The sequence below is a fragment of the Rhinopithecus roxellana genome, chromosome 14 (assembly GCF_007565055.1).
Source record: "Rhinopithecus roxellana isolate Shanxi Qingling chromosome 14, ASM756505v1, whole genome shotgun sequence".
NCBI lineage: Eukaryota > Metazoa > Chordata > Mammalia > Primates > Cercopithecidae > Rhinopithecus > Rhinopithecus roxellana.
The window spans coordinates 29,520,010-29,536,278 of NC_044562.1; positions in this window are offsets into that span (position 1 = coordinate 29,520,010).

A 16,269-nucleotide genomic window follows, 5' to 3' on the forward strand; every position below is an offset into this window, starting at 1 on the left:
GGTCAAGCCTGCAATGAGTGGGGATCTGGCCACTGTACTTCAACCTGGGCAACAGAACGAGACCCTGTCTCAAAAAAAAAAAAAAAAAAAAAAAAAAGGCACAATGCTCAGTAAATAGCAATTATAATTACTGCAGTGCCTTAATCATGAATTTTTGGAGGTCCCAGAGCTCCCCATACCCCTAAATCCTTTATTCTACTAGTTGAGTTATCTTAGACAAGTTATAGCTTCCTTACTTGCTAAATGGAAATCATACTTTCTATAGTTTGGTATCTGTGACAAAGACCACAAGCTATCCGTTGTACCTTCCATTCCTCTTCTTCCTATCAGCTAGGCTACATTTACCAGTCAACCTTGAAGTCCTGGGTGTCTCTGAGACTCAGTTCTAGTCAATGAAATGAATACAGAAATGATCACATGTAACTTCTAAGCCAGAATTATAAAATCTCCCACACTCACTTCTCCATGCTCTTTTCACTCCCTCCCTCTGGATGTTGACATCGAAGATACACTTCGAAGCCATATGTTGTAGAAGTCTTCCACTGGCCTGGGTCCCTGAATCTCTATGTGGAGCAGAGGCCCCACCTCTGTCACTCACACCATCCTTGATATCATTGTCCTGAAACCAAACTATGTTGTAAAGGAAAATTATTGTGTTAAGCTGCTGAAATTTAGGGGTTTATTTGTTATAGCAGTTTAATGCTAATCCTAATATTTGTTCATAAAACTTTTGATATTTTGGTAAAAAATAAATAGATATATATATGATACGGAACTATTATGACTCAGGAGTTTATATATTTATAAATATACATAAATTTGAGCTATCATCGTAGCTCAATATCCTCCTGAGTCCTGAGTCAAAATAACTTAATAATGGTTTATTCCCTTCTATTCATAGGTCTGCTACCCACCTGAAAATACACCAATAAAATAATGTGGGAATTTTTGCTTTGGAGCAAGAGTTCCCTAGGAATATATAAATGTACACATTAGAGGTAACTCTTGTAAGTTTATTATCAGGCAACATTTTTTGGAGAGTTGTGACCATTTACATTCTCAAATCTCTCTGTGATCTGGGATATGATGCTTGAAACTTGACTTGAAGCTGAGAGAGGTAGAGGTTCTAAGACAAAGACTCCCACTTCACTCTCTGTGCAGCAGACCCTTTCAAGTTTTCCAGAGCAGGTCAAGCTTGTCTGTAACTTATCAGGCATTCTATAATCATGTATAATGCATCTTTTTTATTGTGGCTAATTTGGAACTGTTTGTTTTCTAAGCTTCTTTTACAATGGAAATTTTTTTTCACTCTAGCACCTTTTTATCAAGGTCTGGATATAGTTCTTTAAAACCTAATCCTGACTAAAGTCAGCCAGCAATGCTCCATTCGACAGCCAAGCTCATCCTACCCACAGGCAGGGCTTCTGTGGATGTGGTACCAGGTAGTGGAGTGAGGTAGGCACAGGGAGAAATTGGGACAGTGGGGCCGGAGACTGGGAGGATGGGATTAACAGAGGCAGGGAAAGAGAAGCCAGGAGCAAGGCCAATGTTGTGAACACAGACTATGACTTTGCAAGTCACTTATTTTAGGCAGAAACAATGAAAGCCATCTGCAAGAAATAATAATATTAGTCATTGTTATTTAATGGGGAAATAATTGCAGATAGACTAGACTAACATTTGTGGGAGGTGAGGATTAGGGTCAGGAGTTCATTATGGACACGACCAAGAAGTGCTGTCCTGCCATGTCTCCTACTCTGGGCACTCTTGGGCTGCCCATCACTTGTGACAGGCAGTGGTCAGAAAAGTGAGTGGCCACATTGAGTGGCCCTAGCCACAGAGTGGTCTCTAGGCATTTGGGTACACCGGGCAGCCCAACAACTGGGGGGTCACTTCAGATTGATATTCTTTAAATGCAGTATTTATTTAGTGGGGTAGAGAAGGCTTTGGAAAGGAGTATTTCATTTTTGAAGTTCCATGTGGAGCTGCTGCCTACTTCTCTGGGTAAGGGTAATAACATGAATTAATTGGCAGGCTGTTTCGAAATTTTCCAGTGACGTCTTAACACTTCTGAGCAATTGCCCAGCAGACCTGCCCCTTAATTGGGCTCCTGAGTGATTTTCCCTGTTAAGGGAGTCCCAGGGTGTAAACAGACAAACCAGGCACACCCCCAGATTTTAACCCATCCCTCCTCTTCCCCACCTGGAAAGAGGATCTCCTTTCAGGACTAAGAACCTTTAATATCTATTAATGACTTACACTTCAACGCAACCAAGTGTGGGATCACATCCTACGTTTCTAATGACTCACTTTGGGAAAGGAGGAATGATAAGGCAAAGAGAAATAAAATCTGCATGACTGGGGGAGAAATATTTCCAACAGAAGTGTCTATTAAATTAATATACAATCTCATGAGAATGCTGGTGCAATTCAATATTGAGCTGAGGAAGTGACAAGAAAGTGTTTTACTGATGAGACAACCTGTCTCTGGGAGCTTTCTCCAGGGTGCCTGCTGTTTTGATTCTACATCTACTCTTCAGCCTTCTGACTGGACAGCTATTCCTCAGATATTGTGTATGAACATATGTGTGTGATTATATATATAACATATATATGTGTGTGTGTGTGCATACATGTGTGTGCCTGGGCATGTGTGCATGTTTGAACTGCAGTTTGCAAAACCACAAGGTATTTTAGTATTTCATTTTCCTGGATTGTACAAACCATAAATTCATATGACAGTGCTTCCAATTCAAGGCTAAATCATATTGAGGAAACAAAAACATTACACATTTTTTTTCAGGTGTTTACATCTGATCAGAAGTACTGAAATGGTACAAAATCATTGTAGGGAAAAACATTTTTGTGACAGAACACAAAGACCCAGGAGGTAGAGAAAAACAACTTTAATTTAGAAAACCCACCATGTCTAGACCTCTTCTGTAATATATAATACTTTGAGTCACTCTGTGTAGTTCCTTAGTATTGCAAAACTAAATGGATATTTCTTCCTGAGACTAAAAATATACATATAATTAATAAAATTTAATTCTTTACCCTTCCTCTCTCTCAAAAAAATAAATTACCTGACCTTCAAAACACGTCTGTGTCTAACTTTGTTAAGGGTTGCCTTTGTGTTTTCTTTTAGCAGGAGACTGATGGTTTAGTCCAAGCTGTCATTCAAACTCTGTGGGTTAAAAGGTCTCCATTTATTTATCTTGGTGCTCATATTAACCAGTTAAATGGTCGAATAGCAGTCAATGACTGGGAAAAACAGATATTTGAGAAGCAAAACATCTGGTACTTGGAAAATCACAGAAGTTCTTTGGTGGAATTTATTATTAACTAATTATTGACTAAGCATAAGAAGTTGTATATTTTCCTACCTTTGAAAATAATAAATCATGTGAAGTGACACACATCATTTACAAATAGTTGGTAAAAATTGTTCTGCAGACCTATCAAAAAAAGAGGCTTCAGGGAGCTTTTATTTTCTGACTACTGACATCCTGGAGATGTGAAGCTGACACGTTACCTGCCCTTCCCCCAAAACACACACACACACAGACAAGGCAAGAGAAAAGCCGAAATGTAGAACTGGGCTTGGTGACATTAAGTTGTGGTGACTCTATGGAGAAGGGAGGAGCTGTCTACGCTTTAATGAGGCCAGAATTCACTCTTTAAAAGCAAATTCACCAGCTGCCCACTCAGCATGGGTCACCTTCCTGGCTTCCTCACATCTGTCAGTAATACTGCCAGTCTCCGAAGCAAGAAATCCATCATCATTGGCCACTCTCGGCCTCCAACCCTACATGCAATCTGTGACCAAGCCCTGTCATCTCCACTCAGAGCCTCTCCATTTACCTTTCCTCGACCACAGGGAAGAGTTGTTTTAAGTATAAACAAACACAGGGGAATGCCGTTGTCAGGATATCCTGCTGGTGTCACCACCCTGGTCCCAGCCTTCTATTCTGCCAGTGAGGACACGCCACTGAGACCAGGATTTGTTCTGGGGATGAATGGAAGGCACGCAACCCCACTGACACCTTGATTTCAGACCTCACACCTCCAGAACTGTGAGAGAATAAATTTATGTTGTTTTAAGCCACCTATTTTGTAGTAATCTGTCACAGCAGCCACAAGAAACGAATACAAGGGCAGAGAGAATTATCTGGATCATTCACAGTTTGCCTAAAATAGGTAACTGAGACATAATTAGCTTGAAGATCTAAGTCATCTCCATATTTACCTTGTTCTCTCCTTTACTTTGGATATGTACAAGGATATGTAATAGCCTCTGAGCTATTAATACTAATGATGGTCATTATTTTCATAATTTTATCTATCATTTATTAGGTGCCAAGCTCTGGTGGCTAACAGCAATTATCTCGGTCTGTTTCCTACATCAAGCAGATCTCATTATCAACCCCATCCTTTGAAGAGCTTAGCCCATAACAAAAAAAGTAACCTGGAAATAAATTCATTTATTCCTCTAGATATTTTCATAGCTCTTTCTGCTAAAAGCATCTAACCTACACAAATTCTAGTTTTCTGTTCATCTATTTCTCACACCATGGCAACTGGGGGCTCCACAGGTCTCTTGAACTGCATTTTTCTGTAGACTTTCTGTTCTTGCTTTTGGTCTTCACTGAGGAAACACACGGGCTTCTCCTCCAAGGATAGCCTAGCCCCTGGATCACATGCTGTTCCTGTAACAGAGTCCCCAGCTCACCACTAATCAATCACTTTCTTTCCTGGGACCTCCAAAAAATGACCAGAGGAGATGTCTGATGAAGAATGCCCATACCATCCTTGTGTGTTCCCTGTACATTCCTGCAAATGGCACTGTTGTGACAGGAAATGACAAACAGGTGCCCCTCGACCCTTGGTGCCCCCAAGGTGACGGATCACGAGGTCAGCACGTGGCCTCCACATTTGAGCAGAGCCAAAGCCCAGGCTTTTCAATTGGTGGTGTCGTAAGTTACAGCTGCAATTGATTAGAGATGGATTCTCTTCAAATAAAGCTTTTCTTTTGTTGTTGTTTTTGTTGTTCTTAGCCTGAAGTCATGCAGAGGGGAAAAATGGAAACTTATTCAAGTGCCAGGTAGGGAAACAAAGTATCTTTTGTGATTAAATAACAGTAAGAGTTTGCATTTTTAGCTCAGAAGAATGAGGTATCCAGGAAACTTCCAGAAGGAAACTGGAGTATAAACCTGTGCTCTATCACAAACATTTGCTGTGATCTTTAATGCCAGACTTCAAAACCAAGTTTCTCTCTTATTTTTCCCTCCAAAATTTTACTAAAACAACAAGATTTAATTGCACTGTGCTTTTTTCTCCTCTTCAGTTTTTCCTTGGGTGAGGAAGACACTTTGGTGAGAAACAAAACAAGCCTGTAACGTACCAGGCCTGGTCTATGACAAACCTACTAGACTGGTACAACAAACGAGTCTGCCAGCTTCCAAGAAGTTATCTTAGGAGACCAAACACTTACACTTATTCCACCAATGCCAGGACTTTATTCAAAATTTCTTGGCATTTCTCTTTGGAGAATTCCTTCAACGTCTGTTTCTGAACCAACCACATGAAAAGCTGGAGCAATGCATCATGCTCAACCTCAGATTTAGGGCCAAAAATGGCATTGTTGCACTGGCAGTTCTTTGTACTCAACAGACCAGTGTTTCTCTGCAGAGGTCGGGGAAGGTGATTTTGCCCCCACCAGAGGACATTAGTCAGTGTCTGGAGACAAATTTGATTGCCACAACTAGGAAGTGGGCTGCTACTGGCATCTGGCAGTAGAGGCCAAGGATCCTGCTGTGCACAGAACAGTCCTCCACAGTGAAGAATTATCCGGCCAAAAATGTCAATAGTACCATGATTGAGAAACCTCACACCAAACTCAGCTGCAGTTGACTTCAGGACAGTGAAATCCTCCCTCTGAAGATTGATTTGTTATTAGGAAGAATTTCTTGAGTCTTTTGATAGGATTTCATCAGTTAACAACATATTGAACAAAAGCAACATCATTAGGAAAAAAAAAATTGGTTTCCCCAAAGGAAAATTTTGAAGAGGAAAAACTCATTTGATCTCTCTGCTCACTCAGTTGGTTACCAAGAAAGTTGCATGTGCTCAGGGATGCCTTCCTGAGATGCTCCAGTTATACTGTCTCCCAGGCTACAGGTTCTTAGCTTTCTCTTTGAAGCTGCTAAACCTCTTCTCAAAATGCAATTGTGGTTATGTGAAGCTCAACATTAAAAACAAAAGAAAGTATAGAGTTTATCTTCTTGCAGAAAGGGTAGACAGGAAGGGCTGGAATCTTCCTTGTTCATGGCCACCCATAACCATCACTGCCCCTCCCCATTGTACCCTATTTCTAGCACTCTGTGAGTGTTACTTTGAAGACCACTGTCCAGCAACTGAGCTGTGAAGGAGCAGAACTGTGTGGAACAGGAGACTTCATGTGGTGGTGTGCTGATCCACTTCATGACACCACGTTCTGACCCTTGGGCCTTAAAATATATTCCCTTGGAAATGTTTCTGTCAAGTCAATTTATCTACTAGGTTCTGAGGAGCAACAGCATTGGCTGTCTTTCCTTGAGGACTTCTATTCTAACTAATTAGAAAATCACTTATGTGAATAATGCATAAGTATAATTTATAAAGCAATAGAAGTAACCACAAAGCAGGTGATTTTTCAAAATCTATCATTTTATCATGCCTTAGGCACTTTTCTGCCCTCCTGACACCTACCTTCAGTGTGCTGAAAATAATGCTATGCTTATAAAGCAAAAATTAGAAATGTTGATTCTAATTTGCCATTTGGACTCTAGGAAATAGGATGGCTTAAGGCCAAGATTGCATTCTACACTCCTAACTACGTGGGATGCTCATCTTTTTTCCAAATAGTCAAAAGCAGCATCAGCTGAAATAATGTACCTAAATTGCAAAAAGTGTTTGGATTAAAATTCCGTAACATTGATAAGGAAATGTGTCAGTCCATTTAGGCTGCTAGAACAAACTACCTTAGATTTGGTAATTTATAAACATGAAAAATTTATTCTTTTTGTAGTTCTAAAGGCTGGGAAGCCTAAGATCAAGGCACCAGTATCATCTCATCTTAGAAAAATGAGACATTCAGGGAACTTTCTAGCAGAAACTGAAATAAAAAACTGTGCTCTATCACAAACATTTGCTATGATCTTTAATGCCAGACTTCAAAACCAAGTTTCTCCCCTATTTGGTGTCTGGTAAAAGCCTGTTTCTCATAGAAGGCATATTCTCGCTTTGTGCTCACATGGTGGAAGGGGCAAACAAGGTCCCTGGAGCCTCCTGTATAAGGGCACTTAGCCCATTCATGAGGGTTCTGCACTCATGACCTAATCACCTTTTACAGCCCCTATCTCTTAATACTATTGCACTGGAGTAAGTGTCAACATATGAATTTTGGGGAGACACAAACCTATAGACCATAACAAAAGAAGAAAAAGAGAAAATTATCCCCAAATGCACCAGAGACCATTCAAACTGGGCATCATCTAGGTGGGAATCTCTTCAAATACTATTTTCTACTTGAGATGAAAGGTCCTAACTCTGCCTGCGATCATCAGCCTTCAAGATGGCTTCTGATGCTCCGCCCTTCTGATATTTACACTCTTGTGTAGTCCCTCCCACACTGCTCCAGGGCTGGGTCTATGTGACCAACAGCATAAGGCAAAAGTAGTGATATGAAACTTCTGAGTTTCCATATTGTAAACTGACCTATGGAAAAGCCCACATGCTGAGGGGCTGAGGGGAGGCCCCCAGCCAACAGCCAGGAGCCTGCAAAAACTGAGACCTGCCAACAACCATGGGAATGAACTAGAAGAGGATCCTCCCTCAGTTGAGCCTTCTGATGAGACTACAGGCCCAGCCAACAACATAGCAGCTCACAAGACACCCTGAGTCAAAAACCTACCAACAACTGGATTCATGGCCCTTAGACACTGTGTGAAATAATAATAGATGTTTGCTATTTTAAATGGATAAGTTGTTGTGTAACAATAGATAATTAATATTCTGCCTCAACCGTACCCTCAGGCCTAAGAGAGATAGATTATGAAGGAAGAGTTTTATGAGATATGTAAAAGTAGGATCAAACTAAGGGAAAGATGATCAGAATTGGGTAGAGAAGGCAGTGGGAAATAGCCACTGTGATAACTCTGTAACTACGAGGACCAGCTTATTTTTATTATCTTCTATTTCCATGAAGTAATCAACACATAAACAAAAAGAGCCTGTGAACTTTCACTGGGACAACAACAAGGACTGAACAGAAAAAAATGGACTTCTACTCTGTAGCCAAGGTTCTAGGGGTAGAAGAATCCCAAGAGAAGGAAGAAGACAGGCTCTGGGACCTTCCACATGGAAGAAGAGGAGAAAACATGGAAGCACTTTGAGCCTGAAATAGGAGCTGAGAGCTTAACTCCTTGAGGCATTCATTGAACAAACATTAACTAAGCGTCTAGTGTATTTAGACAGTGTGCTAGACACTGTGAGAACTGCAGAGCAGCATGTTATTCAGATGGAGGTGTGCATCAGATGCCACGAGAGACTAGTGAAGAGACAATTACATCATAATCAAAAAGGCTTTCAAGGCCGCGTGCAGTGGCTCACACCTGTAATCCTAGCACTTTGGGAGGCTGAGGCAGGCGGATTTCCTGAGCTCAGGAGTTCGAGACCAGCCTGAGCAACATGGTGAAACCTCACCTCTACTAAAATACAAAAGAAATTAGCTGGGCATGGTGGTGTGTGCCTGTAGTCCCAGCTACAGGCGCTGAGGAGGCTGAGGCAGGAGAATTGTTGGAACTCGGGAGGCAGAGGTTGCAGTGAACAGAGATTGTACCATCGCACTCCAGCCTGGGCAACAGAGCGAGACTCCATCTCTAAAAAAAAAACAAACAAACAAACAAAAAAAAGGCTTTCAGAAGTAATGGAGAGTTGAAGTGAGTTTTGATGAACTATTGAGCCAGAAGGAAAACTAGAAGAAAAATATTCCTGGAAAATGCAACAAGCACAATGACACAGAGTAAAAACATCATGACAAGCTAGGAGAATTGCAGATAGTGCAGGATAGTTGGAGGGAAGAACACATTCAGACATTCAGGAGGCTAGTGGAAAATGAGGATATAAAGAGGTCACTAGGGCAAAATCACAAAGGTGATATGAATAGAAGTATTGAGTTTCAACTTGGAAATTAAAATCCATGATTAACCATTGAAAAGCTTTAAGCATGCATGCATTCACTCATTCAACGAACATTAATGGAGCATCCCCCTGAGCAAGACCTTATACTGGCATAGCACTAGGGATACCTCAGTGGACAAGATAGATGTGGTCCCTGCCCTTGTTGCACTTACAGTTCAAAAGAAAACATATGCAATTGAATTCATATTTTAGCAGATACAATCCCTTTAGTAGTTTTGTAGAGAATGGGTAGGCATGGGAGGGGGAAGGAAGAATGAAGGGTTTTGCCGACGCATTTCCAAAACCATCCTCATTTTCTATCCTGCCCTCTGGCCTCACCTGTCTTCACATTAACAAAAGCACTCTAAAAATTCCATTTCTAGCATATCAATTTTATATGTGCCAAGCAAGGATCTTTCAAACCTATCCTGTTTAAGCTCCTTTCTCTTTTCTCCATGGTAAGAAAGACGCACCAAATGTCAGAATTGAAAGAGATCCTGGGTACTCTGATCCAAGCATGTACAAATATGGAAACCGAGGCCCAGAAAGGGCAAGGAGCACCTGCAAGCTCCCAAGGCCGGTTGCAGCAGAGCCGGTGGGAACTCAACTCTCCCGTCACCGCACCTCACTAATGCCATCATCCTTGGACTGCTATGCTTCAGCAGGCGGCAAGAGCAGCATGCAAAAAAAGCCCGGAGCATGGCAGAGACTTGAGCCTCACTGAAATGCGATGGCTTCATTCGGCAATCATCCAAGGTCCCAGTGAAGGCTGTTTTCCTCCACTCAATTAGACAGAGGACTGGGGGAAGATCAGCCTAGGAAACTCTCTGGGGTCTTATCTGTTAATTGAAGTCATTGTCAGACTTTCCACAGTATGACAGATGATCAAAGATTTCTTCTCCTTTTCTTTATTTCCCCCTTATTTCAAGGCAACATTAGGCCAAATTACAAGTAAGAAATAGTACAATCTATGTTAAAACAGAAATAAAACAGTCAAAGGGGAACGGAAGGGCCTGATCACTTAGATATTTTCAAAGTTTGATGCCAAGGAGCATCCATTTTTCAAGGGGGAAGAGAATTTCATTTTGGATGATTCTGTGGAATTGTGTGAGGTCCATATTGGCCCAGTCTGTCTCAGCCATGTACCAAGCCCCTGCTGTTTCAATATGCGCAAGGTCTCAGGTCCTTTGGGCACTGGACGCATCAGTGATCAGCAAATTAACAGCCTGTGTCTATATTGACATTCATGTTCTCAACTTAGTGGTTAATTTATTTAATGAACCGCTTCTGTCCTCATTAAAAGGGTAGGATGTCAAAAATATATTGGACTAGGCAATATAATAAATAGATAGGGAGGGGTCCTCATTCTCAGGGTGAATCGCTTGCATTTCATGCATTTCATTCATTCCACGAACATTTACTTTTGAGTGCCTATGATGTGAGTGCCTGGTCCCAGGGTAGGTCTGGGACCTCCAGCTGAAATGTGCTCCCTCCATCCAAAAATAGCTAAGTTCAATGGATAATATTAACCAGTTTACAATCACCCAACAATGAGGTGAGTGCCCTGAAACTCTCTGAGCTGAAAGAAGATTGCTGAATAAAGTAACTATCGGACTGAAGATAGAAGTGTTAGCCTAAGCACAAATCTATAAATTTGCTGATTGTTGATATGTAGTACTCCCAAATAATAGGGGTCAAAAAAAGAAAAAAAGCTCATCCAACAAGAATAAAACCAAGAATTGCCCATTCCAAATAAAACGGAAAGCAAAAGTTATATCCAAAACAAACAGAACCCAAACCAACAATTATCTCTAGGTGAGATTTTCCAATCACTAAAATCATGATGAAATATCTTTCCTTCCTCCTTTGTGCAAGCAAAGCATCAGCTTCTGAGGGCATTTGGTTGATTTCTGCCTTTCACTACAGCTATTTGTAGATATGTCTATCTCCCCTACTCCATGGTAAGTTCATGAGGACTCTGAGTCCCTGGTGCCTAAACCACTGCCGGGTCATGTTGATTTCTCAATTCATGTTCGATGCATTGCAGTGAAATTCCAAAATGAGGCATATGTTTTTGTCATAGATAGCCCATCCCTCTCTCCTTGCTCAAGACCATCAATGTATAGAGAAGTGGTTAAAAGCACAGATCCTGGAGTTCAACTGTCTGTGTCTAGATCCTGGCTAGCACTTACTGGTTATGTAACCTTGGGATAAGTTATTAATACATACTGTGTGCCAGTTTTCTCATATACAAAATGAGGATGGAAACATTACTGCCTTGCAGGCCGGGCGCAGTGGATCATGCCTGTAATCCCAGCACTTTGGGAGGCCAAGGCAGGTGGATCACGAGGTCAGGCAATCAAGACCATCCTGACTAACACAGTGAAATCCCGTCTCTAGTAAAAAAATACAAAAAAGAAATTAGCCAGGCGTGGTGGCTGGCACCTACAGTCCCAGCTCCTCGGGAGGCTGAGGCAGGAGAATGGCGTGAACCTGGGAGGCAGAGCTTGCAGTGAGCCGAGATCGTGCCACTGCACTCCAGTTTGGGCAACAGAGTGAGACTCCATCTAAAAAAAAAAAAGAAAAAAGAAAAAAAGAAATATTTCTGCCTCGCATTGTTGTGAGTTCCGAATGTTTTAATATATAGGAAAGAATGTGGGTGGGTGGGGGGGAACAAAGTAGGGAAATCCTGCAAAATTTGTCCTCCCCAGGGGCAAAAATATTTCACTGGAAAACTGCTTCCTATTATAAGCGGATTTGTTATTTCCAGAAAGTTGCCCATTTTGGGGTCTGAGTCACATTGTAGCTGAGTCTCAGTCCCACACTTTAGAAATTTTCCCTTAATTCTTCTTTTTATTAAAGAGAAGCTCTAACAAAGACTAAGCATGGGTTATGTAGCTCGGTGGTTCATACCTTTAAAAAATGAGAATTAAATGAAAACTGACTGCCTCAACAATATTTCAAGTCTCTCATTAATGTACTCTATACCCCTTTAAGTATGTGTTACATGGAAGAGACTGTGAGCCCCATGGAAGTAGAAACCCTATTTTTAAAATCTCTGATGTCATGTCACTTAATACAGCATCAGATGTATAGTAAGTGCTCAATAAATATTTCATGAATAAATAGCTCATTTTATTTTGGGTCATATTTTTTATGTATTTCCTTGATATAAATAAAGCTACAAATTACACTGATACATATGTACGTGTGTGTGTGTGTGTGTGTGTGTGTGTGTGTGTGTGTGTATTAGTCCACTGCTGATAAAGACATACCCAAGACAGCGAAGAAAAAGAGGTTTAATTGGATTTATAGTTCCGCATGGCTGGGGAAGCCTCAGAACCATGGCAGGGGGCAAAAGGCACTTCTTACATGGTGGTGGCAAGAGGAAATTAGGAAAATGCAAAAACAGAAACCCCTGATAAAACCATCAGATCTCATGAGACTTATTCACTACCACGAGAACAGTATGGGGGAGCTGCTCCCATGATTCAAATGATCTGCCACCGGGTCCCTCCCACAACATGTGTGAATAATGGGAGTACAATTCAAGAAGAAATATGGGTGGGGACACACAGACAAACCATATCATTCTGCCCCTGGCTCCTCCAAATCTCATGTCCTCAAATTTCAAAACCAATCACGCCTTCCCAACAGTCCCCCAAAGTCTTAACTCATTTCAGCATTAACCTAAAAGTCCACAGTCCAAAGTCTTATCTCAGACAAGGCAAGTCCCTTCTGCCTTTGAGCCTGTAAAATCAAAAGCAAGCCAGTTACTTCCTAGATACAATGGGGGTACAGGTATTGGGTAAATACAGCCATCCCAAATGGAAGAAATCCGCCAAAACAAAGTGGTTACAGAGTCCATGCAAGTCCAAAATCCAGTGGGGCAGTCAAATTTTAAAGCTCCCAAATGATCTCCTTTGACTCCAGGTCTCACATCCAGGTCACGGTGAGCTAGACAGGACTCTAGGTCCAAATCTACCTGTAACAGGAAGCAACTTTCCAGGAACATATTTGCCCCTGGGTAGTACAAAGAGCTACAGATTTTATTTTCTAGTTTATGCAATGATTTCAAAATACCAAATCATAAATTGTGCACCTAATGTTTATAATGGTTATTTCTAGTTCAAATGACACTGGTAATTCCAAATAAAATGGGTCAAGGAGGAAATGCCCCTAAATACAGCAACATAGTCACAGGAAAGAGATCAAGCAACATAGTTTCATCAGACTTATCCCCACTGGGCTTTAGAACCAAAGTGTTCCTGGCTTCTTTGTAGCTTCACTGGGAAATGTAGAAAATTCCCTTCTCATTCTCTCCTATAGCCCTCATTGGTGGTAAAAAGCAAATCACATGAGATGATTTATCTTCGTGCAAGTAACAAAAACTAATTCAAATATTATCCCTTTACTTCAATTTTCTGTCTTCTTTGTGGTGTTACCTTTGGTAACCCACATGCTAAACAAGACTCTTTATAATAAAGTAGAAGAGGATTGTATGCAGATTAGGTCCAATAGGCTTCCAAATTCTGTTAACTTATATGAGGGGAAAGTTTTGAAATAATTCTGAGTGGCAAAATACCATATGTAGTATAACCAGTGATAAACACAAGGTCTTAATAAAGAGCTACAATTTACAATCTTTTCCTTCAATATTTTAGGAATAAGAGAATAATTTTAGCACGAAGCTAAAGAGAAAAGTTTAAATTCAGGACATTTTAGATAACCAGAAAGGCTAACTGTGTCTAGATTACAACAGAGAGAACTCCCTTACTTGAAAAATGCAATTAAGAAAAAAGGATGTTAATGAGAATAGTTCCAGGAGAATCAGAAAGTGGAAAATAAAGTCTTTTTGCTAGTTTAACATTAAGACCATGTTTTAGCTTCATTATGCTAAAGAACACATGAAAAATATATGATTTGTTTGTATTTTCTGTAAGGTCAATTTTCTTCAGTTTGTAGACATTTTTTTTAAGTAAGCACATCATATTTTTGTCCAATGTTTAGCTTAGGGACTCACACTAATGTCATCAGTGGAACCGTAGGCTAGGCTGCTCAGAACACACACAACTCTACTGCCACCTGATGCCAATACACTAAAATTGCAGGGCCAGATCTTTACAGCAAAAATTCCTCTAAGGAGACTTTAAATTTGCATAACAAAAACTGCCTTGTAATTTCACAAAAAATACACTTTGACATTAATGCAAATGAGAAAATGTAATGATTTTTAAAAGCTAATTAAAAGCCTAAAGGAGTCAAAATTTTTCAGTCTTGATAAAATTAGCAATATAAAATTTTTACATGACTTCACCTCATTGCTACATTATTGTACTGTAAAACTTGGTGTACTCTTTCTCCTTTTGCAAAAACACTTTCAGAGATTTGAACAATTTCTTAAATGGTGGCTTACACAATTGCATTGGTCAGGTTACTGGTACAGCTGCTGTAAGAAAGAAACCCAAAATCATAATGACGCATACAAGATAGACTTTTTTTTCTTCATTTAAAAAAACAAAGGGCCAGGCATGGTGGCTCACACTGGAACCCCAATACTTTGGGAGGCCGAGGCAGGTGGATCATTTGAGCACAGGAGTTGGAGACCAGCTCCCGTCTTTACAATAAATACAATTATTATCCGGGCATGGTGGCACGCGCCTGCAGTCCCAGCTACTTGGGAGGCTGAGGTGGGAGGATTGCTTAAACCCAGGAGGTTGAGGCAGCAGTGAGCCATGATCATGCCCCATTGCACTCCAACCTGAGTGGCAGAGCAAGACTCTGTCTTCTCAGAAATAAAATTAAGTAAATTAAATAAAACTTTTTAAAAAGTAAACAATAAAAAAGTATGAACATTTGATAATATTAAATAATAACTTTATTTTCTTAAATGGGATCATGGCATGGCAGTTATGTTTTGTTTTGTTTTAAGTCCTTAAATTTTACAGAAGACTGAGTGGAGTGGAGGTGATTAGGTAGGACTGCTGAGGGCTGCTAGGGTTTCTTCTCAATTATCAAAGATATCTTATTGATCATTCTTGTACAAGAAGCAGTCCTGCTTCCACCAGCACATGCTGTATACCATCCTGCAAAAACAAAAAATAGGAGAAAGGAAAAACCCATTCTTTGCCTATAAGGACTTGATCTAGAAGTTGTACACATCACTTCTACTCACTTCGTACTGCCCGAGATTTTAGCCCCATGGTCACATCCAGAGAAATGTGATGGACACATCTTGCAAATGAAGTCTTTAAGACGGTGACCATGTATCCAAGTAAAAATTCTGTTAGTGTGTGATTCTATTACAAAGATTAAGGGAAAGCTGGTGGCCTCAGTAATATTTTGGATCTTTCCTTTAATCTACTCTAGATGCTTTTAAATAGGCATTGCTTCGAAGGAAGACTAGTAAACTGTTGCAGAGCAGAGAAGGCTAAAGGGATATGAAAACAGAATGCAACACACACTCTAAATGACATTATTAGAACAACTGGCAAAATCTGAGTAAGGTTTACAGATCAACTGATTGTATTGCATTAATATTAATTTTATAACTTTGATTATACTGTGGTTGTGTAAGAGAATGTTCTTATTTTTAGGAAACACATCCTGAGGAATTCACGAGTAGAGAACCATCTGCCTGTAACTTTTTCTTAATTTGTCAAAAAATATAGAGAGAGAAAGCAAGAGAGAGAAAACAAAAGCGGTAAAATGTTAACATTGGGAGACTCTGGATTAAAGGCATCTGAAAAAACTTTGTACTATTCTTGCAACTTTGCTCTTCAGTCTGAAAGTATGTCAAAATAAAAAGTTAAAAACAGTACTACCTTAATTCTGACTCAAATTAACTCATTAGATCTTTTTTAAGGTGGTTCATTTACAGTTTAGCCATTATGTAACACCTTGATTGAACTCAAATTTCAGAAAATTGAGTAGATTTAGTTGCCATATTTGGTCTAACTTACCCTCCCACCCACCATCTTACAATGAAGAGGGTTATAATAGAGAAATGATTTGCAGCATTACAAATGGTGAGAGGAAGGCCACACA